This window comes from Bos taurus, chromosome 12, assembly GCF_002263795.3.
Source record: "Bos taurus isolate L1 Dominette 01449 registration number 42190680 breed Hereford chromosome 12, ARS-UCD2.0, whole genome shotgun sequence".
In the NCBI taxonomy this organism is placed as follows: Eukaryota; Metazoa; Chordata; class Mammalia; order Artiodactyla; family Bovidae; genus Bos; species Bos taurus.
In genome coordinates, this window is record NC_037339.1 from 7,422,313 (window position 1) to 7,446,764 (window position 24,452).

Here is a 24,452-nt window from a genome sequence, read left to right on the forward strand (position 1 = left end):
AGAGTACTGGAAGTGGGTTGCCGTTTCCTTCTCCAGGGAATCTTCCCGACGCAGGGATCGAACCCAGGTCTCCCTCATTGTAGACAGATGCTTTACCGTCTGAGCCACCAGGGAAGTCCAACTTCAAAGCAGCGCGGCAGCGACACAGCCCTCCCCACCACAGGGAGGGCCGCTAGCGGGGCACACGCTGAGAAGGCGAAGAGAGCATCTGCTGTGTCAGAAGACCAATGGCCCCACTGACGCCCAAGGCGGGGACAGGAGACCAAAGGCTAGGGCCAGAGGCTGCACCCAACCTCTGTCTTCCTCACCCTCCCCAACCAGCAGGGGGAAAGACAGGTGAGGGGACCGGCAGACAGACTGAGAAGAGCAGACAAGTTCACCTGGAAAGCCCATCCCTCGTCCTGCATGGCTTAGGTTTGGCCCTAAAGAGCAAGACCACACCACATCGATTAGTTGAGCCAAGGTGGAGCTAGTCCCACCTCCAAGGGATATTTCCAACTCAGGGATCAAACCTGGATCTCTAGTAGGCAAATGTATATAAATATGTATAAATAGAATATTACTCAGAGGTAAGAAATGAATGAAGCTTTACTCTTTGTGACAACACGGATGACTTTAGAGGGTGTTATGAATTGTGAAATAAACAGAGAAAGACAAAACCTGTATGCTTTCACTTATATGTGAAATCTAAGGAATTAAACAAAGGAACGCAAATAGACTCACAGATACCAAAAACAGATTGGTGATTGCCAGAGGAGAGCGTTGGGGGGAAGGGCACAATAGGTGAGAAGGGTTAAGAAGTACAAATTACCAGGTGTAAAGTAAATGTCACAAGAAAGCAATTTACAACATACAGAGTACCTCAAATATTTTATAACATTATATTGAGTATAATCTGTAAAAATAGCAAATTACTACATTGTAAACCTAAACCTAATATAATGCTGTAAGTCAACTTTGTCAATTAAGAAGAGAAAAAAAAAATGTTTATAATATTTTATTAGATCTTTATATTACAAAAGTTTTCCAAAATGATTAAACCTATAGATTTTTGAAACTGAGAAGCACAATAAAAACTGTTATGCTATTGTAGATAACTTACTTTGTGGATTTTGACTTTTTCTGAGAAATTTTTATCCTGTAGAATAATATTTCTGAGGACAAATTTATTGTAAAAAATATTTTACCATAGTATATTTAAAATATAGTCAGCTTCATATCAGGTTTCCCATGTGACACAATGGTAAGAAATCTGCCTTTCAATGCAGGGAACATAGGCTTGACTCCTGGGTCAGGAAGATCCCCTAGAGGAGGAAATGGCAACCTACTTCAATATTCTTGCCCAGAAAATTCCGTGGATAGAGGAGACTGACAGGGTTGGACACAACTGAGCGACTGAGCATGCACACAGCTTTAATAACAAAAATCCAAATAAAATTAGTTTAAGCAGTGTCAACATTCTGGACATCAGAATGTTTTATTATCAATAACAAAGGCTCTTTCTTTTTTCTTTTTTCAAATTGCATTTTTCAGTATGTTTTTTCTATGTAACTTTCCTCTAGGTCTTAAGAAAAACTACTGCAACCACATGCATACCTTAAATCATCTGTATACGTGTCTCTCTAGTCAGGAAAGTAGTAAATCCTATAAAAAAACAAGGAAAATTCCTAAGGATATTATCAATATACTTCCCTTTAGAAATATTGCCCAAATTATCCCATGTGCTTTTAGCTATTTTTTCCCACCACCAAGTGGAATTGAATTTCATAATTAGACTATAACAATTACAATTTTGCTCTTGAACTAGTCTAGGTTGCAAATATCCTAAATTCACTAAATTTTGAATATCTGAAAAAAATTGAATTTTGCAAACAGAGAGTGGCAAAATTTTGTTAATGATCAACACAAATTATTTTCAACAACTGTATATTTAGGAAAATAAAAATTTTGAAAAAAGATAACAATGCTATGCTGTGTAATAAAATTCAATGTAGAAGAAAGGATGGAAAATAAGCTATGTCAGAAAAAATAGTTTACTTATTTGATATAATTAGGAACTACTATTAATTCATTTGATGTAATATAAGTTGGCTTTAATAAATCATTTGACACCATGTCTCAAAAAAACTTACAAAGAAATTAACTGAAAATGGCTTGGATATGAACACTGTCACTTGGACTGAAACTGACTAACAGACCATAAACAAAAATTAATGATAAATGGCACTTAGGAAGTATTTTCAGTTTAGAAAAATTAACATCTTTATAAATACCATGAATACCTTTATAAATAACAATTTATTTTTTCAATGTTTTTAGCAAATGTTTTTATCAATGTGAATAACAAATTTTTGAAAGAAATTATAAGTAAATTAATTAAAAGAGTTTTAACATTATTTTTATGGATGCTTGAGCTTGTGATAGAAAATAAGCTAAAGAAAGATTGCACAAAGAGATTTTTATTCCCCCAAAATGCTACAACTGTGAACATCCTTTCAAGGCTTAGGTTTATTATATTTATGGCTTCAAAGACATTTCCCTGAGAAAGGCTTTTCTCCTGTAAGTCAAAGTGTCAGTATCTTTCAAAGAAGATGTTATTTAAACCTACCAATTTTTCTTTCTTGAGGTAGTTTTCTTACATGTACTTTTAAATTTTGTACTGAAATTAAGTTGCTAAATATTGTCTGTGAAGACTATGTGCTTGTCTTTCCTTTATTATTTATTAGACTAGCCATGCCAAAATCAGTTAGAATACCTAAATGAAAGACAGTCTCTGCATTTATGGCAATTATAAAGACAACAACTGTAGGTTTCTTAGATAAATTCTCAATATTTTTGTTTAACAATTGCTTACATGGTGCTTACTATTTGCCTGGCATTGTTCTAAGTTTTTTTTTTTTTTTTTTAATGTCTCATATATTGATATAATAGTAAATATAATGGTATTTAATAGTAAATATTTCCTTATTTACAACAATTCAGAACTTTTACATTTTCTTCATTCTCTCCATAAACTCTGCTAGACAGCCTAGGTTTCAGTAGTAAGTCACAGAATAATTGAAGCTTGGTTGATGAAAAACACCATGAAAACATCATACTGGCTTGACAACTTCAGGACCTTCATACATGTAGAAAAAAAATATATTTGTTTTATTCATTATTTTTTTTTTTTGCTATATGTAAAAAAGGTGACAGTCTATATATATTCTAAATATAGAAAACAAACAGATGGTTGCCAAAGGAGAGTGGGTAGGAGGATGAGAGGAACAGGTGAGAGAGAAATAAGAGGTATAAGCTTCCAATTACAAAATAAATGTCATGGGTATGAAATGAACAGTGTGGAAACAGAGAGAGATATTATATATCTTTGTATAGTGACAGATTGTATTTAGACTTACTGTGGTCATCATTTGAAATGTAGAGAAATATTAAATCACTAGGTTGTACACCAGAACTAAACAGTGTTGTAGGTCAGCTACACTTCAAAAGGGGATAAAAAACAAACAAACAGAAAAAGAGATTAGATTTGAAGTTACCAAAGGTAGTGGGTAGAGATAAGGGAATTGAATGAAGGTAGCTGATTCCTGGGTCTGGGACAAACCCCTGGAGAAGAAAATGGCAACCTAGTTCAGAGTTCTTGCTTGGGAAATCCCACGGACAGAGGAACCTTGTGGATTTGCAAAAGAGTTGAACACAGTTAGAGACTAAAGCACAACAATAACAAAGTCAAAAGTATGAATTTGCAGTTATAAGATAAATAGGATTCAGTTCAGTTCAGTCACTCAGTCATGTCCGATTCTTTGCAACCTCATGAATGGCAGAACGCCAGGCCTCCCTGTCCATCACCAACTCCCGGAGTTCACTCAGACTCACATCCATTGAGTCAGTGATGCCATCCAGCCATCTCATCCTCTGTCGTCCCCTTCTCCTCCTGCCCCCAATCCCTCCCAGCGTCTTTTCCAATGAGTCAACTCTTCGCATGAGGTGCCCAAAGTACTGGAGTTTCAGCTTCAGCATCATTCCCTCCAAAGAAATCCCAGGGCTGATCTCCTTCGGAATGGACTGGTTGGATCTCCTTGCAGTCCAAGGGACTCTCAGGAGTCTTCTCCAACACCACAGTTCAAAAGCATCAATTCGTCGGTGCTCAGCCTTCTTCACAGTCCAAATCTCACATCCATACATGACCACAGGAAAAACCCCAGCCTTGACTAGACGGACCTTTGTTGGCAAAGTAATGTTTCTGCTTTTGAATATGCTATCTAGGTTCATCATAACTTTCCTTCCAAGGAGTAAGCGTCTTTAGGTTCATGGCTGCAGTCACCATCTGCAGTGATTTTGGAGTCCCCCCAAATAAAGGCTGACACTGTTTCCACTGTTTCCCCATCTATTTCCCATGAAGTGATAGGACCAGATTCCATGATCTTAGTTTTCTGAATGTTAAGCTTTCAGCCAACTTTTTCACTCTCCACTTTCACTTTCATCAAGAGGCTTTTGAGTTCCTCTTCACTTTCTGCCATAAGGGTGGTGTCATCTGCATATCTGAGGTTATTCATATTTCTCCTGGCAATCTTGATTCCAGCTTGTGTTTCTTGCAGTCCAGCATTTCTCAAGATGTACTCTGCATATAAATTAAATAAGCAGGGTAACAATATACAGCCTTGACGTACTCCTTTTCCTATTTGGAACCAGTCTGTTGTTCCATGTCCAGTTCTAACTGTTGCTTCCTGACCTGCATACAAATTTCTCAAGAGACAGGTCAGGTGTTCTGGTATTAACATCTCTTTCAGAATTTCCCACAGTTTATTGTGATCCACACAGTCAAAGGCTTTGGCATAGTCAATAAAGCAGAAATAGATGTTTTTCTGGAACTCTCTTGCTTTTTCCATGATCCAGCGGTGTTGGCAATTTAATCTCTGGTTCCTCTGCCTTTTCTAAAACCAGCTTGAACATCAGGAAGTTCACGGTTCACGTATTACTGAAGCCTGGCTTGGAGAATATTGAGCATTACTTTTTTTGCATGTGAGAGGAGTGCAATTGTGCAGTAGTTTGAGCCTTCTTTGGCATTGCCTTTCTTTGGGATTGGAATGAAAACTGACCTTTTCCAGTCCTGTGGCTACTGCTGAGTTTTCCAAATTTGCTGGCATATTGAGTGCGGCACTTTCACAGCATCATCTTTCAGGATTTGAAATAGCTCAACTGGAATTCCATCACCTCCACTTGCTTTGTTCATAGTGATGCTTTCTAAGGCCCATTTGACTTCACATTCCAGTATGTCTGGCTCTAGGTCAGTGACCACACTGTCGTGATTATCTGGGTCATGATTAACATTTATGTGTATGTATATATATATATATATATATATATATATATATATATATATTTGTTGAGACAAAATTGTAAGATTTCTCATCACAAGGAAATGTTTTCTATTTATTTTATTCTGTATCTGTATATGATGATTGTGGTTAACTAAGCATTATTGTACTGTGAAGAAATCTGAGCAATGAAGAATTGATACTTTTGAATTGTGGTGTTGGAGAAGACTCTTGAGAGTCCCTTGGACTGCAAGGAGATCCAACCAGTCCATTCTGAAGGAGATCAGCCCTGGGATTTCTTTGGAGGGAATGATGCTGAAGCTGAAACTCCAGTACTTTGGGCACCTCATGCAAAGAGTTGACTCATTGGAAGAGACTCTGATGCTGGGAGGGATTGGGGGCAGGAGGAGAAGGGGATGACAGAGGATGAGATGGCTGGATGGTATCACTGACTCAATGGACAGGAGTCTGAGTGAAGTCCGGGAGTTGCTGATGGACAGGGAGGCCTGGCGTGCTGTGATTCATGGGGTCGCAAAGATTTGCACATGACTGAGCGACTGATCTGAACTGAACTGAACCATTATCGTGGCAATCATTTCATGATGTATGCAAATCAAATCATTATGATGAATACCTTAAACTTACACAGTGTTATGTATCAATTATATAGCAGAATAACTGGAAGGAAAAATCATAGATTTTGAATAGATGAAAAAAGATACAGCTAAACACAAATCAAAAACAAAAATAAATTGAAATATATGGTGAAAGACTTCCAAACCCAAAAGTACCTTCATGGTTTAAGCCCAAGTGGATACTAAGCCATAATATCTGAATTATATAACTGAAGACCAAAGTGAGAGAACAGGACAAAGTAAGACCCATTCTGACTGAGTCAGCCCCCTTTGGGAGCTTTTCCAAGGTCTTAAAATACTTTTATTTGAAATTAATAAATCATAACTTTGTCACATAGTCACATGTAAAGGAGGTTGACGATATAGTCTTTTAGTCTGGGATACATTTCCTAGCTAAAAGTCAGGATTTTCCTTCTCTAAGGAAGATGAGATGATGTTTTGTTAGGCAATTAATAATCTCTGAAATTAAACATGGTATAAGCTGAAATGTTAAATGGGTGTGAAAAATGCTAATAATCATGTTAAATAATATATTTTCTTAAAATATAAATCTGATCATGTTCACACGCACAACAGTTTTTAAAATGTGGCTATTTTTGAGGCTGAATAACAACTGGAAAACTAGAAAAGCTTTTGTTATAATTCAGTCTGAGGCCAAAGGCCTGGGAATTGGGTCACTGGTGTTAAGTACTGAAGTTTGAAAGCCCAGTATTCAGGAGCTGCAATGTCTGAAGGCAAGAGAAGATGGATAGCTCAGCTCAAGGAGAATTTGCCAGTTTAAGATTTTTTCACTCCATTCATGTCCCAAGGGATGGAATGATGTCAGCCTATATTGCTGAGGGTGAATTTCTTCACTCAGCCTACTGAATCAAATACTGAAATCCTTTTCAGAAATACTCACATATATCCAGAAATAATGTTGACTGGACTCGGCATCCCTTAGTGTGGTCAACTTGACACATAAAATCAACCATCACAGGGACAATTCATTCAATGAAGCGAACACTACTCTGATACTAAAACCACATGAAGATACTATGAGAAAACAAAGCTAAAGTTAAATATAGTTTATAAATATAGATGGTAAAATTCTTAATAAAATCTTAGTAAATTGTGTTTAACAATACAAAACAGCAACAAAAAACCCCAAAAATGTCTTGACTAAATGTGGTTTATTTCATGAAACCAGATTGTTAATTGGTGCAGTGACAAGCCAGAAAGTAGAAGGAAAACACATCAAAATAATCCACATACATACACAAAGTATAAAAAAAAAGATAACAATGTGAATAAGTACAGTTTGAATCAATGATATGCAATAAATTGATGTAATTGCAGGAGTAAAGCTTAAATTGATCGTTTTGTCATAATGAAGTATCATGTTTCTAACTGTGGTAGATATCTATTCTCTTACTGTGATCAAATATGCCAGTTTTGCCTTAATATTATGCTCCCCTTTTTACATAGTAATAGAATTTTAGCCTATGTTGGCATCTGAGCTAAATACCTCAGTTGCTTTTGGAGCATGATATGACCTTTTAGCTAATATCTGGTTAACACTTCCATTAGGTTTTCAATATCCATATTAATTAATGTTCTGAATTCACATGCAAGGTTTCTGCAATAGAGCAGACTGTTTTGATGAGATGGTTGGATGGTGTCACTGACTCAATGGACATAAGTCTGAGTAAACTCCATGAGTTGGTGATGGACAGGGAGACCTGGCGTGCTGCAGTCCATGGGGTCACAAAGGGTTGGACAGGACTGAGGGACTGAAATGAACTGAATTTTTACTTACAAACAAGTAATATTCATGTTATTTCTGTACCCACTTTTTTACCCTGGAATGGGCAGAAAAAGAACTAAATATATAAGAGATCTGTGTTTTAGGATAGAACCACCCAAAAAACTGAATTTGGAGTATTTACATAGAGTAAATTACCCTTCCCTTCTGAGAGAATCACCTTGGAAACTTAGTGGGCAGAATCTGTCCTTGAACACTGATGTGTCAAAAAATATCTGCAGAGAGAAGATGAGGATATGTGCTCAAGACACATTTGTGATGCTTCTATGATTGTTGGTCTGAAAAATCTTTGAATATAAACAAATCTATGTGTGCTAAGTCATTTCAGTTATGTCCAACTCTTTGTGACCCTATGTACTATAACCCAACAGGCTCCTCTGTCCATGGGATTCTCCAGACAAGAATACAGGAGTGGGTTGCCATGCCCTCCTCCAGGAGATCTTCCCAACCCAGGGACTGAACCCAGGTCTTCTGTACTGCAGGTGTATTTTTTTTTTCACCAGCTGAGCTACCAGAGAAGCCCACTCAGATATATATATATATATTATTATTATTACATCATATCCCAGAAAATTCTATTTTGGCATATTCCTACCTGGAAAGAACAACCCAGGGATCAAACCTATGTCTTAATGCCTCCTGCATTGCCAAACAGATTCTTTACCACTAGTGCCACTTGGAAAGCCATCTGCAGTTAACCTCTCTGGCGTCTTGAGTATCTATATTGAATTTTTTTTTAATTTATTTATTTTCTAATTGAAGGATACTTGTTTTACAAAATTGTGTTGTTTTCTGTCAAACCTTAACATGAATCAGCCATCATTTCAGTTCAGTTCAGTCACTCAGTCATGTCTGACTATTTGTGACCCCATGAACCAAAGCACACCAGGCCTCCCTGTCCATTACTAACTCCCGGAGTCCACCAAAACCCATGTCCATCAAGTCGGTGATGCCATCCAACCATCTCATCTTCTGTCATCCCCTTCTCCTCCTGCCCTCAATTTTTCCCAGCATCGGGGTCTTTTCAAAAGAGTCAGCTCTTCACATCAAGTGGTCAAAGTATTGGAGTTTCAGCATCAGCATTAGTCTTTCCGATGAATATTCAGGACTGATTTCCTTCAGGATGGACTGGTTGGATCTCCTTGCAGTCCAAGGGCTCTCAAGAGTCTTATCCAACACCACAGTTCAAAAGCATCAATTCTTTGGTGCTCAGCTTTCTTTATAGTCCAACTCTCACATCCATACATGACCACTGGAAAAACCATAGCCTTGACTAGACTGACCTCTGTTGGCAAAATAATGTCTCTGCTTTTTAATATGCTGTCTAGGTTGGTCATAACTTTCCTTCCAGGGAGTAAGCGTCTTTTAATTTCATGGCTGCAGTCACCATCTGCAGTGAATTTGGAGCCCAGAAAAATAAAGTCAGCCACTGTTCCCACTGTTTCCCCATCTATTTTCCATGAAGTGATGGGACCAGGTGCCGTGATCTTAGTTTTCTGAATGTTGAGCTTTAAGCCAATTTTTTCACTCTCCTCTTTCACTTTCATCAAGAGGCTCTTTAGTTCTTCACTTTCTGCCTGGTGTCATCTGCATATCTGAGGTTATTGATATTTCTCCTGGCAATCTTGATTCCAGCTTGTGCTTCCTGCAGTCCAGCATTTCTCATGATGTACTCTGCATATATGTTAAAATAAGTAGGGTGACAATATACAGCCTTGATATACTCCATAGGTATACATATGTCCTCACCCTTATGAACCTCCCTCCCACCCCTCTCCCCTTTCCACCCTTCTAGGTTGATACAGAGCCCCTGTTTGAGTTGCCTGAGACATTGGCTATCTATTTTACTTATGGTAATGTAAGTTTCTGTGCTACTCTCTCCATATATCTCACCCTCTCCTCCCCTTTCCCCATGTCCATAAGTCTATTCTCTATGTCTATTTCTCCATTGCTGCCCTGTAAAATAAATTCTTCAGTACCATTTTTCTAGATTCCATATATATGCATTAGAATACGATATTTATTTTTCTCTTTTTTACTTACTTCACTCTGTATAATAGGTTCTAGGTTCATCCACCTCATTAGAACTGACTCAGATGTGTTCCTTCTTTTATGGGTGATTAATATTCCATTGTGTATATGTGAGAGGGTAACAGGCAGGAAGGCCAGGGGTCTCCAAAGGGAGGAAACAGGCTGCAAGTGTTCTCTCTCCCTTCAACAGCAGGAGAAAACAGATAACAACTGTGAGATTTTTTTCCTTCTCCACACAAAATTAAAAGGAAATTTCTCTGTGGAAATGTTTTAATTATTCTATATTAATGAAACTATGTATTTGAATTGGAATTTGCCTTTCCTCAAAATAGTTCCACCTAAGCCTAACATTTTTGTTTTTTTCTTTTCTCAAACATATGGCTGGGAATAGCTCAACAAATCAGTATTCATATCAACTTTTTTATGGTTGGGGAATGACACATCTCGTGCCATACTATCTCAAAAATGCTTGTTGTGGGAGAGAAGCCTGGTGAAATTCCAGCAGGCTTGAGGTGTCTTTCTTATTTGATAAGAGCTTTCTAAAAGACAAAAACAGCTTGCTAAAACTATGCCAAATCCTTTGACTGTGTGGATTGTAACAAACTGTGGAAAATTCTGAAAGAGATGGGAATACCAGATCACCTGACCTGCCTCTTGACAAATCTGTATGCAGGTCAGGAAGCAACAGTTAGAACTGGACATAGAACTACAGACTGGTTCCAAATAGGAAAAGGAGTTCGTCAAGGCTGTATATTGTCACCCTGCTTATTTAACTTATATGCAGAGTACATCATGAGAAATGCTGATCTGGAGGAGGCACAAGCTAGAATTAAGATTGCCGGGAGAAATATCAATAACCTCAGATATGCAGATGACACCACCCTTATGGCAGAAAGTGAAGAAGAACTAAAGAGCCTTTTGATGAAAGTGAAAGAAGAGAGTGAAAAAGTTGGCTTAAAGCTCAACATTCAGAAAACTAAGATCATGGCATCCAGTCCCATCACTTCATGGCAAATTGATGGGGAAACAGTGGCTGACTTTATTTTTCTGGGCTCCAAATTCACTGCAGATGTTGATTGAAGCCATGAAATTAAAAGATTCTTACTCCTTGGAAGGAAAGTTATGACCAACCTAGACAGCATATTAAAAAGCAGAGACAGTACTTTGTCAAGAAAGGTCTGCCTAGTCAAGGCTATGGTTTTTCCAGTGGTCATGTATGGATTTGAGAGTTGGACTATAAAGAAAGCTGAGCACCAAAGAATTCATGCTTTTGAACTGTGGTGTTGGAGAAGACTCTTGAGAGTCCCTTGGACTGCAAGGAAATCCAACCAGTCCATCCTAAAGGAAATCAGTCCTGAATATTCATTGGAAAGACTGATGCTGATGCTGAAACTCAAATACTTTGGCCACCTGATGTGAAGAGCTGACTTTTTTGAAAAAACCCTGATGCTGGGAAAGATCGAGGGCAGGAGGAGAAGGGAACGACGGGGGATGAGATCGTTGGATGGCATCACTGACTCGATGGACATGGGTTTTGGTGGACTCTGAGAGTTGGTGATGGACAGGGAGGCCTGGTGTACTGCGGTTCATGGGGTCACAAACAATTGGACAGGACTCAGAGATTGGACTGAACTGAAAACTAGCAGAGGGGCACTCTTCACCCACTTCTGATGTTTATTTCAGAACCTTTCTCTATCCCTTTTCTTTCTTTAATAAAACAATACAAAAGCTACACAAAACTCTCAAGTGATCAAGTCAGGTCCCTGGTCCTGATGCTAAATTTTTTTCTTAAGAGATCACAAATATAACATCATTCACCATAAGCTATCATCTGTACCACAACTTCATTATCCATTCATCTGTCAATGGACATCTAGGTTGCTTTCATGTTCTACCTATTGTAAATAGTGCTATAATGAACAATGGGATACATGTGTCTTTTTCAATTTTGGCTTCTTCAGGGTTTATGCCTAAGAGTGGGGTTGCTTGTTCAAATGGTGATTTTATTTCTAGTTTTTTAAGGAATCTCCATACCGTCTTCCATAGTGGCTGTATCAATTTACATTCCCACCAACAGTGCAGGAGCTTTCCCTTTTCTCCACACCCTCTCCAGCATTTATTATTTGAAGACTTTGATGATGACCATTCTGACTGGTTCAAGGTAATATCTTATTGCAGTTTTGATTTGCATTTTACTAATAATGGGGATGTTGATCATCTTTTCATGTGTTTGTTAGCCATCTGTGTGTATTCTTTGGAGAAATGACTGTTTAGGTCTTTTTCTCACTTTTTTGACTGAGTTGTTTGTTTTTCTGGTATTGAGTTGTATGAGCTGCTTGTATATTTTGGAAATTAGTCCTTTGTCACTTGTTTCATTTGCTATTGTTTGCTCCCATCCTGAGGGTTATGATTTCATATCAGTTTCCTTTGCTGTGCAAAAACTTTTAAGTTTAATCAGGTCCCATTTGTTTACTTTTGTTTTTATTTCTGTTACACTAGGATGTGGATCATAAAGAATCTTGTTTTGATTTATGTCATCAAAATCAAAGTGTTCTGCCTATGTTTTCCTCTGGGAGTTTTATAGTTTCTGGTCTTACATTTAGGTCTTTCCTCCATTTTGAGTTTATCTTTTTGTATGATGTTAGGAAGTATTCTAATTTCATTATTATACATGCAGCTGTCCAGTTTTCCCAGCACTACTTATTGAAGAGGCTGTCTTTGTTCCACTGTATATTCTTGCATCCTTTGTCAAAAATAAGGTACAGAGGGGGAGCTAAGATGGCGGAGGAATAGGACTGAGAGACCACTTTCTTCCCCACAAATTCATCAAAAGAACATTTAAACACTGAGTAAATTCCACAAAACAACTTCTGAATGCTGGCAGAGGACATCAGGCACCCGGAAAAGCAGCCTATTGTCTTCGAAAGGAGGTAGGAAAAAATATAAAAGACAAAAAATTAGACAAAAGAGGGAGGGACAGAGCTCCGTTCTGGAAAGGGAGTCTTAAAAAGAGAGAAGTTTCCAAACACCAGTAAACACTCTTACTGCCGAGTCTGTGCTGAGCCTTGGAAGCACAGAGGGCAATATAACAGGGAGGAAAAATAAATAAACAATTAAAACCCACAGATTACGAGCTTAACAGTAACTCCCCAAGCGGAGAAGCGGTGCAGATACCTGCACCCACCACTAGCAAGCGGGGGCTGGGCAGTGGGGCACGGGCTGCATCGCTTAGAGTAAGGAATTGGCATGACTGCCCTGAGTGCTATCTGAGCAAAATAACTTGGGCTAGCAAACCAGACTGTGGGATATCTATCACACGAAAAGCCAGCCCTAACCTAAGACACTTCCAGGCCCACGCACAGAACAAAGGACTGAACAGAGTTAGCTGGCTACAGACCATCCCCCTCCGGTGATAGGCAGCCAGAGCCGGAAGGGGCCAATCACAGCCCCAGAGAGACATTATCTACAAAACTGTAAGCAGGCTTCTTTGCTAACTAAGACTTCTTGGGGTTCTGGACAGTCAACATCCGCCTGAGAAGGTGCACCGGTTGTACACCCAGAAAACCTAGTGGTGGGGAGGCGATAAGTTGCAGTGACCACGCTCGCCAAACACCTCATCACCTGAGCTGCTTGGACCTGGGAAGGACACAAAACACAGGCCCAACCAAGTCTGTGCCTCTGAGGACTACCTGAGTGCCTGAACCTGAGCGGCTTAGACCTGGGAGGTGCGTGCAGCCCAGGGCTGGCCCTGGATGGTTGCCAGTGGAGCAACCTAGAGCCTGAGCAGCGTGGGCAGGGAGGGTACATGTGCCGTGAGCGGGGGCAGGCCCAGTGTGGCTGAGGCACTGTGAGCACACACCAGTGTTATTTGTTTGCAGCATCCCTCCCTCCCCACAGTGGGACTAAACAAGTGAGCCTAAAAAAAAAAAAAAAAAAGTGTCCACCACCGCCCCCTTTGTGTCAGGGCTGAAATCAAACACTGAAGAGACCAGCAAACAGAAGAAGCTAAAACAGAGGGAAGCGCCTTGGAAGCAACAGGTGCAATAGATTAAAACCTTGTCGTTAGTACCGACTACATGGGAAGGGGCCTATAGATCTTGAGAAATATAAGCCGGACCAAGAAACTAGCCAAAAATGAACTGACCGCACAATACCCACAACAACACCAGAGAATGTCCTAGATATATTTTTACTATTTCTACGATCATTCTTTCTTTTTTTTTTTAATTTTTTAAAAAATTTTAAGTTCTCTATTACTCCTTTAATTTTCACTTTTATAACCTAATATTACTTTGCACAAAGGAAAAAAAACAAACTGTATTTTTTTAAAGCAAACTTCATATATATATTTTTTATAATTTTTGTGACTTTTTTTTCTCATTCTTTTTTTTTTTTTTTCCTGCTTTTCTTTAACATTGTATTTCTGAAATTCCAAACTCTACTCTAGATTTTTAATTTTTGCTTTTTGGTATTTGTTATCAATTTTGTATCTATATATATTTTTTTATAAAATTTTTGTGACTTTTTTTCTCTTTACTTTTCTTCTTCTTTTCTTTAACATTGTATTTTTGAAATTCCAAACTTTACTCTAGATTTTTAATTTTTGCTTTTTGGTATTTGTTATCAATTTTGTACCTTTAAGAACCCAATTTTCAGTACCCATTTTTACTTGGGAGAGAGATTACTGGCTTGACTGCTCTCTCCCGCTTTGGACTCTCCTTTTTCTCCACCAGGTCGCCTGTGTCTCCTCCCTAACCTCTCTCTGGTCTACCCAACTCTGTGAATTTCTGTGTGTTCCAGACAGTGGAGAACACTTAGGGAACTGATTACTGTCTGGATCTGTCTCTCTCCTTTTCATTTCCCCCTTTTAGCCTCCTGGCCACCTCTGTCTCCTTCCTCCCTCTTCTCTTCTCTGTATAACTCCATGAACATCTCTGAGCGGTCCAGTTGTGGAGTGCACATAAGGAAGTGATTACTGGCTAGCCTGCTCTCTCCTCTATTGATTCCACCTCATCTCATTCAGGTCACTGCTATCTCCCTCTTCCCTCTTCTCTTCTCCATGTAACTCTGTGAACCTCTCTGGGTGTTCCTCACTGTGGAGAAACTTTTCATCTTTAACCTAGATGTTTTATCAATGGTGCTGTACAGAAGAAGTTTTGAGACTACTGTAAAAATAAGACTGAAAACCAGAAGCAGGAGGCTTAAGTCCAAACCCTGACTCCAGGGAACTCCTGACTCCAGGAAACATTAGTCGACAGGAGCTCATCAAACGCCTCCATACGTACACTGAAACCAGGCACCACCCAAGGGCCAACAAGTTCCGAAAAAAGACATACCATGCAAATTCTCCAGCAACACAGGAACACAGCCTTGAGCTCCGAAGTATAGGCTACCCAAAGTTACTACAAAAGCATAGACATCTCACAACTCATTACTGGACACTTCATTGGAATCCAGAGAGAAGAAATCTAGCTCCACCCACCAGAGCACCGACACAAGCTTCCCTAACGAAGAAACCTTGACAAGCCACCTGTACAAACCCACACACAGCGAGGAAATTCCACAATAAAGAGAACTCCACAAACTGCCAGAAAACAGAAAGGACACCCCAAACTCAGCAATATAAACAAGATGAAGAGACAGAGGAATATCCAGCAGGTAAAGGAACAGGATAAATACCCATCAAACCAAACAAAAGAGGAAGAGATAGGGAATCTTCTGGAAAAAAATTCTGAGTAATGATAGTGAAAATGATCCAAAATCTTGAAATCAAAATGGAGTCACAGATAAATAGCCTGGAGACAAGGGTTGAGAAGACTCAAGAAAGATTTAACAAGGACCTAGAAGAAATAAAAAAAAGTCAATATATAATGCAATAAATGAGATCAAAAACACTCTGGAGGCAACAAATAGTAGAATAACGGAGGCAGAAGATAGGATTAGTAAATTAGAAGATAGAATGGTAGAAATAAATGAATCAGAGAGGAAAAAAGAAAAATGAATTAAAAGAAATGAGGACAATCTCAGAGACCTCCAGGACAATATTAAACACTACAACATTCGAATCATAGGAGTCCCAGAAGTAGAAGACAAAAAAGAAAGATCATGAGAAAATACTTGAGGAGATAATAGTTGAAAACTTCCCTAAAATGGGGAAGGAAATAATCACCCAAGTCCAAGAAACCCAGAGAGTCCCAAACAGGATAAACCCAAGGCAAAACAACCCAAGACACATATTAATCAAATTAACAAAGCTCAAACACAAAGAACAAATATTAAAAGCACCAAGGGGAAGAAAACAAATATCACACAAGGGAATTCCCATAAGGATAACAGCTGATCTTTCAATAGAAACACTTCAAGCCAGGAGGGAATGGCAAGACACACTTGAAGTGATGAAAGAAAATAACCTACAGCCAGATTACTGTACCCAGCAAGGATCTCATTCAAATATGAGGGAGAAATCAAAAGCTTTACAGACAAGCAAAAGAAAATTGCAGAGGAAGGTAAACTTCCAAACTCATTCTATGAGGCCACCATCACCCTAATACCAAAACCTGACAAAGATCCCACAAAAAAAGAAAACTACAGGCCAATATCACTGATGAACATAGATGCAAAAATCCTTAACAAAATTCTAGCAATCAGAATCCAACAACACATTAAAAAGATCATATACCATGACCAAGTGGGCTTTATCCCAGGGATGCAAGGAGTCTTCAATATCCGCAAATCAATCAATGTAATACACCACATTAACAAATTGAAAAATAAAAACCATATGATTATCTCAATAGATGCAGAGAAAGCCTTTGAAAAATTCAACATCCATTTATGATAAGAACTCTCCAGAAAGCAGGAATAGAAGGAACATACCTCAACATAATAAAAGCTATATATGACAAACCCACAGCAAACATTATCCTCAATGGTGAAAAATTGAAAGCATTTCCTCTAAAGTCAGGAACAAGACAAGGGTGCCCACTTTCACCACTACTATTCAACATAGTTTTGGCCACAGCAATCAGAGCAGAAAAAGAAATAATAGGAATCCAAATTTGAAAAGAAGAAGTAAAACTCTCACTGTTTGCAGATGACATGATCCTCTACATAGAAAACCCTAAAGACTCCACCAGAAAATTACTAAAACTAATAAATGAATATAGTAAGGTTGCAGGATATAAAATCAACACACAGAAATCTCTTGCATTCCTATACACTAATAATGAGAAAATAGAGAGATTAAGGAAACAATTCCATTCACCATTGCAACGGAAAGAATAAAATACTTAGGAATATATCTACCTAAAGAAACTAAAGACCTATATATAGAAAACTATAAAACACTGTAGAAAGAAATCAAAGAGGACACTAATAGATGGAGAAATATACCATGTTCATGGATTGGAAGAATCAATATAGTGAAAATGAGTATACTACCCAAAGCAATTTGTGGATTCAATGCAATCTCTATCAAGCTACCAAAAGTATTCTTCACAGAGCTAGAACACATAATTTCACAATTTGTATGGAAATACAAAAAACCTCGAATAGCCAAAGCAATCTTGAGAAAGAAGAATGGAACTGGAGGAATCAACTTGCCTGACTTCAGGCTGTACTACAAAGCCACAGTTATCAAGACAGTATGGTACTGGCACAGACAGAAATATAGATCAATGGAACAAAATAGAAAGCCCAGAGATAAACCCACACACCTATGGACACCTTATCTTTGACAAAGGAGGCAAGGATATACAATAGATTAAAGACAATCTCTTTAACAAGTGGTGCTTGGAAAACTGGTCAACCACTTGTAAAAGAATGAAACTAGAACACTTTCTAACACCATGAACAAAAATTAACTCAAAATGGATTAAAGATCTAAATGTAAGAACAGAAACTATAAAACTCCCAGAGGAGAACATAGGCAAAACACTCTCCGACATACACAACAGCAGGATCCTCTATGACCCACCTCCCAGAATATTGGAAATAAAAGCAAAAATAAACAAATGGGACCTAATTAAACTTAAAAGCTTCTGCACAACAAAGGAAACTATAAGCAAGGTGAAAAGACAGCCTTAAGAATGGGAGAAAATAATAGCAAATGAAGCAACTGACAAACAACTAATCTCAAAAATATACAAGCAACACCTGCAGCTCAATTCCAGAAAAATAAACGACCCAATCAAAAAAAGGGCCAAAGAACTAAGTAGACATTTCTCCAAAGAAGACATACAGATGGCTAACAAACACATTAAAAGATGCTCAACATCACTCATTATCAGAGAAATGCAAATCAAAACCACAATGAGGTACCATTTCACGCCAGTCAGAATGCTGCGATCCAAAAGTCTACAAGCAATAAATGCTGGAGAGAGTGTGGAGAAAAAGGAACCCTCTTACACTGTTGGTGGGAATGCAAACTAGTACAGCCACTATAGAGAACAGTATGGAGATTCCTTAAAAAACTGGAAATAGAACTGCCTTATGATCCAGCAATCCCACTGCTGGGCATACACTTGCAGGAAACCAGAATTGAAAGAGACACATGTACCCCAATGTTCATCGCAGCACTGTTTATAATAGCCAGGACATGGAAGTAACCTAGATATCCATCGGCAGATGAATGCATAAGAAAGCAGTGGTACATATACACAATGGAGTATTATTCAGCCATTAAAAAGAATACATTTTTTCTCCCTGTTATGTTGCCCTCTGTGCTTCCAAAGCTCGGCACGGATTCGGCAGTGAGAAGGTTTCCTGGTGTTTGGAAACTTCTCTCTTTTTAAGACTCCCTTCCCGGGATGGAACTCCGTCCCTCCCTCTTTTGTCTCTTTTATTGTCTTTAATAAAAGACAGGGAGGCGCGGCGCGGGCTGCATTGCTGAGAGTAAGAATCTGGCCTGAATACCCTGAGCACTATCTGAGCGAAATAATTTGGGCTAGCAAACCAGACTGTGGGATATCTACCATGCGAAAAGCCAGCCCTAACCTAAGACACTGCCAGCCCGCGCACGGAACAAAGGACTAAACAGAGATAGCCGGCTGCAGACCTTCCCCCTCCGGTGACAGGCAGCCAGAGCCAGAAGGGGGCAATCGCAGCCCCAGAGAGACATTATCTATAAAACTGGCTTCTTTGCTAACTAAAACTTATTGGGGGTCTGGACGGTCAACATCTGCCTGAGAAGGTGCGCCGGTTTTACACCCAGATAACCGAGTGGCGGGGAGGCGATAAGTCGCAGCATTGGCGCTCGCCAAACACCTCATCACCTGAGCTGCTCGGACCTGGGAAGAGCACAAAACGCAGGCCCAACTGAGTCTCCGCCTCTGAGGACTACCTGAGTGCCTGAACCTGAGCGGCTTGGACCTGGGAAGTGCATGCAACCCAGGGTCAGCCTTGGATTGTTCCCGGCAGAACAACCTAGAGCCTGAGCAGTGTGGGCAGGGAGGCTACATGCGCCGTGAGCGGGGGCAGACCCAGTGTGGCTGAGGCATTGCGAGCGCACGCCAGTGTCATTTGTTTGCAGCATCCCTCCCTCCCTCCCCACAGCGCGACTGAACAAAGAGAAGAAATACAGCTCCACCCACCAGAACACCGACACAAACTTCCCTAACCAGGAAACCTTGACAAGCCACCTCTACATACCCACACACAGCGAGGAAACGCCACAATAAAGAGAACTCCACAAACTGCCAGAATACAGAAAGGACTCCCAAACTCAGCAATTTAAACAAGATGAAGAGACAGAGGAATACCCAGCAGATAAAGGAACAGGATAAATGCCCACCAAACCAAACAAAAGAGGAAGAGATAGGGAATCTACCTGATAAAGAATTCCAAATAATGATAGTGAAATTGATCCAAAATCTTGAAATTAAAATGGAATCACAGATAAATAGCCTGGAGACAAGGATTGAGAAGATGCAAGAAAGGTTTAACAAGGACCTAGAAGAAATAAAAAAGAGTCAATATATAATGAATAATGCAATAAATGAAATTAAAAACACTCTGGAGGCAACAAATAGTAGAATAACGGAGGCAGAAGATAGGATTAGTGAATTAGAAGATAGAATGGTAGAAATAAATGAATCAGAGAGGAAAAAAGAAAAACGAATTAAAAGAAATGAGGACAATTTCAGAGACCTCCAGGACAATATTAAACGCTACAATATTCGAATCATAGGGGTTCCAGAAGAAGAAGACAAAAAGAAAGACCATGAGAAAATACTTGAGGAGATAATAGTGGAAAACTTCCCTAAAATGGGGAAGGAAATAATCACCCAAGTCCAAGAAACCCAGAGAGTCCCAAACAGGATAAACCCAAGGAGAAACACACCAAGACACATATTAATCAAATTAACAAAGATCAAACACAAAGAACAAATATTAAAAGCAGCAAGGGAAAAACAACCAATAACACACAAGGGAATTCCCATAAGGATAACAGCTGATCTTTCAATAGAAACTCTTCAAGCCAGGAGGGAATGGCAAGACATACTTAAAATGATGAAAGAAAATAACCTACAGCCCAGATTATTGTACCCAGCAAGGATCTCATTCAAGTATGAAGGAGAAATCAAAAGCTTTTCAGACAAGCAAAAGCTGAGAGAATTCTGCACCACCAAACCAGCTCTCCAACAAATACTAAAGGATATTCTCTAGACAGGAAACACAAAAATGGTGTATAAACTCGAACCCAAAACAATAAAGTAAATGGCAATGGGATCATACTTATCAGTAATTACCTTAAACGTAAATGGGTTGAATGCCCCAACCAAAAGACAAAGACTGGCTGAATGGATACAAAAACAAGACCCCTACATATGTTGTCTACAAGAGACCCACCTCAAAACAGGGGACATATACTGACTGAAAGTGAAGGGCTGGAAAAAGATTTTCCATGAAAATAGGGACCAAAAGAAAGCAGGAGTCACAATACTTGTATCAGATAAATTAGACTTTAAAACAAAGGCTGTGAAAAGAGACAAAGAAGGTCACTACATAATGATCAAAGGATCAATCCAAGAAGAAGATATAACAATTATAAATATATATCCACCCAACATGGGAGCACCGCAGTATGTAAGACAAATGCTAACAAGTATGAAAGGAGAAATTAACAACAACACAATAATAGTGGGAGACTTTAATACCCCACTCACACCTATGGATAGATCAACTAAACAGAAAATTAACAAGGAAAAAAAAAAAAAAAACCAAAGAGTCAGATATGACTGAAGTGACTCAGCATGATTAGAATCTGTGAGGTCAGTCAGAGTTTCTCTTCGATGATGGTGATGAAGCAGTATGTCCTGAAACTGATTATTGGACCAAAACACACTTAATGAAGTCCTTCTTGGGGTCTATTGCCTTTTTTCATCATGAAGGGTAGTCAGAGAGTTTGTACAACTCAGCTCATCACTCATCATTATAATATGTACCAGAGAGTTTCACCCAAATAATGTTAGCTACCATGATGTGAAATTAGATATGAAATAAATAGTGCCACCACAAAAAAAAAATAAAATAAAATAAAATTAAATTAAATTAAACATAAAAAAAAAAAGAATACATTTGAATCCGTTCTAATGACATGGATGAAACCGGAGCCTATTATACAGCGTGAAGTAAGCCAGAAAGAAAAACACCAATACAGTATACTAAGGCATATATATGGAATTTAGAAAGATGGTAACAATAACCTTGTATACGAGACAGTAAAAGAAACACTGATGTATAGAACAATCTTTTGGACTCTGTGGGAGAGGCAGAGGGTGGGATGATTTGGGAGAATGGCATTGAAACATATAATATCATTTTTGAAATGAGTCACCAGCCCAGGTTCGATGCATGATACTGGGTTCTTGGGGCTGGTGCACTAGGATGACCCAGAGGGATGATACGGGGAGGGAGGAGGGTTCAGGATGGGGAACACGTGTATACCTCTGGCAGATTTGTGTTGATATATGGCAAAACCAATACAATATTGTAAAGTTAAAAAATAAAATTAAAAAAGAATAAATAAAAATATATTTTCACCCTCCATAATTACATTAAGTGTGTCAAGTTATTCTTCTCATTCCCCATTCAACTCCTGTGTCCCTGACTTTCCTAAGTGCAAACACTTGACTGATTTAATGAAGAAAATCCACAGGATCTGCAGGTTGTGAAAATCTTTGATCTTCCTTCAGGGAGGAAGAAAAGACGGGCCCAGAGGATGGGATGGGCAAGAGCTGTTTTCCTCGGATGATCTGCTAGACCCTTCCTTAGGCAACCCAGTGCATGCCACCCTGCGCTCTCTTATTTCCAGAACACTGGCTTGCAAACAAGTGGGAACTGAGAATCATTCTTGCCCTGTCTGTATGCAAATCATCTTTAAAGTTTTGTTGTCTTTGGAAACAGTGTCCAATAGGCTGGACAAATACAATGTTATGCTATAAAAAATTATGTCATCAAAAATTATGTTGTAGGTGAGTACTTAATATGGAAAAATATTGTGAAGTAAAAGAAACAATATATAAAACAAAACAAAACAAAAAAAGGTCCCTGCAGGTTCATGGGTTTATTTTTGAGTTTCTATCTTTTTCAGTTGGTCTATATTTGTGTTTTTGTGCCAGTGCTATACTGTCCTGGTGACTGTAGCTTTTTAGTATAATCTGAAATCAGGAAGTTGATTTCTCCAGCTCCATTCTTTTTTATCAAGACTGCATTGCCTATTCTAGGTCTTTCTTATTTCTGTATGAATTGTGATTATTTTGTTCTACTTCTGTGAAAAATGCCATTGGTAATTCAGTAGGGATTGCACAGAATATGTAGATTGCATTTTGTAGTATAGTCATTTTCACAGTACTGATTCTTCCTACCCAGGAACATGGAATATCTCTCCATCTGTTTATGTTGTCTTTGATTTCTTTCATTAATGTCTTATAATTTTCTGTGTACAGTTCTTTTGTCTACTTAGGTAAGTTTTTTCCTAGATATTTAATTATTTTGTTGCAATGGTGAATGGGATTGATTCCTTAATATCTCATTCTTATTTTTCATTGTTAGTATATAGAAATGCAAGTGATTTCTGTGTATTGATTTTGTATCCTGCAACTTTGCTAAATTAACTGATTAGCTCTAGGAATTTTCTGATACTATCTTTAGGGTTTTTTATGTACAGTATAATATCATCTTCAAACAAAGAGAGCTTTACTTCTTTTCTGAGCTTAAATCTTTTTTTTTTTTAATTTATTTTTTTCTTCTCTGATTGCTGTAGCTAGGACTTCCACAACTATATTGAATATAGTGGTGAAAGTGAACACCTTGTCTTGTTCCTGATCTTAGGGGAATGCTTTCAGGTTTTTACCATTGAGAATAATGTTTGGTGTAGACTTATCATATATGGCCTTTACTATGTTGAGGTACATTCCTCTATACTCATTTTTTGAAGAGTTTTAATCATAAATAGGTGGTGAATTTTGTCAAAGGCTTTTTCTGTACCTATTGAGACTATCATATGATTTTTAATCTTTCAGTTTGCTAATATGGTATATCACATTGATTGATTTGTGAATATTAAAGAATGCTTGCATATCTTGAATAAACCCAACTTGATCCTGGTGTATGAGCTTTTTGATATGTTGCTGAATTCTGTTTGCTATTGGCCTGTAGTTTTCTTTTTGTGTGTCGTCTTGCCTGGTTTTGTTATTAGAGTAATGGTGGTCTCAAGAGTGAATTTGCAAGTGTTCCTTCACTGTAATTTTTGAAAGAGTTTTAGAAGAATAGGCATTCTCTAAAGATTCTCTAAATGTTTCATATAATTCTCCTGTGAAGCCACCTGGTCCTGGGCTTTTGTATTTTGGGAGATTTTTGATCACAGCTTCAATTTCAGTGCTTGTAATTGGGTTGTTCATAATTTCTATTTCTTCCTGCTTCTGTCTTGGAAGATTGAACTTTTCTAATAATCTGTCCATTTCTTCCAGATTATCCATTTTATTGACATATTGTTGTTCAAAATAGTCTCTTATAATCCTTTGTATGTCAGCATTGTCTGTTGTAATCTCTACTTTTTCATTTCTAATTTTGTTTATTTGATTCTTCTCTTTTTTTCCTTGATGGGTCTGGATTAAGGATTGTCAATTTTGTTTAAGTTCTCAAAGAAACAGCTTTTAGTTTTATTAATCCTTATTATTGTTTCTTTCTTTCTTTTTTTTTTTTTTAATTTATTTCTGCTAAGATCTTCATGATTTCTTTCCTTCTACTAATTTTGGGATTTTTTGTTCTTATATTTCCAATTGTTTTATGCGTAAAGTTAGGTTGTCTATTCAATGTTTTTCTTGTTTCTTGACATAGAATTGTATTGCTATAAACTTCCTTCTTAGAACCACTTTTGCTGCATCCCATGTTTTGAGTTGTGTTTTCATTGACATTTGTTTCTAGCATTTTTTTTTTAATTTGCTTTTTATTTCTTCAGTAACTACTTGGTTATTTAGAAAGGAACTGTTTAATCTCCACCTGTGTGTGTTTTTCACATTTTTTTTTCTTGTAATTGATATCTAGTCTCATATTATTGTTCAGAGAAGATGCTTGACACAATTTAAATTTTCTTAAATTTACAGAAGTATGATTTGTGACCCAGGATGTGGTCTATACTGGAGAACGTACCATGTTCACTTGAGA

The 24,452-nt window shown here is 38.1% G+C and overlaps 1 pseudogene; it reads left to right on the top strand.

Annotated features, from left to right (window-relative positions):
- The first annotated feature begins 227 nt into the window (after nucleotides 1-227).
- Nucleotides 228-24,452, top strand: part of LOC112449025 (putative ATP-dependent RNA helicase Pl10) — a 112,465-nt pseudogene continuing 88,240 nt past the window's right edge.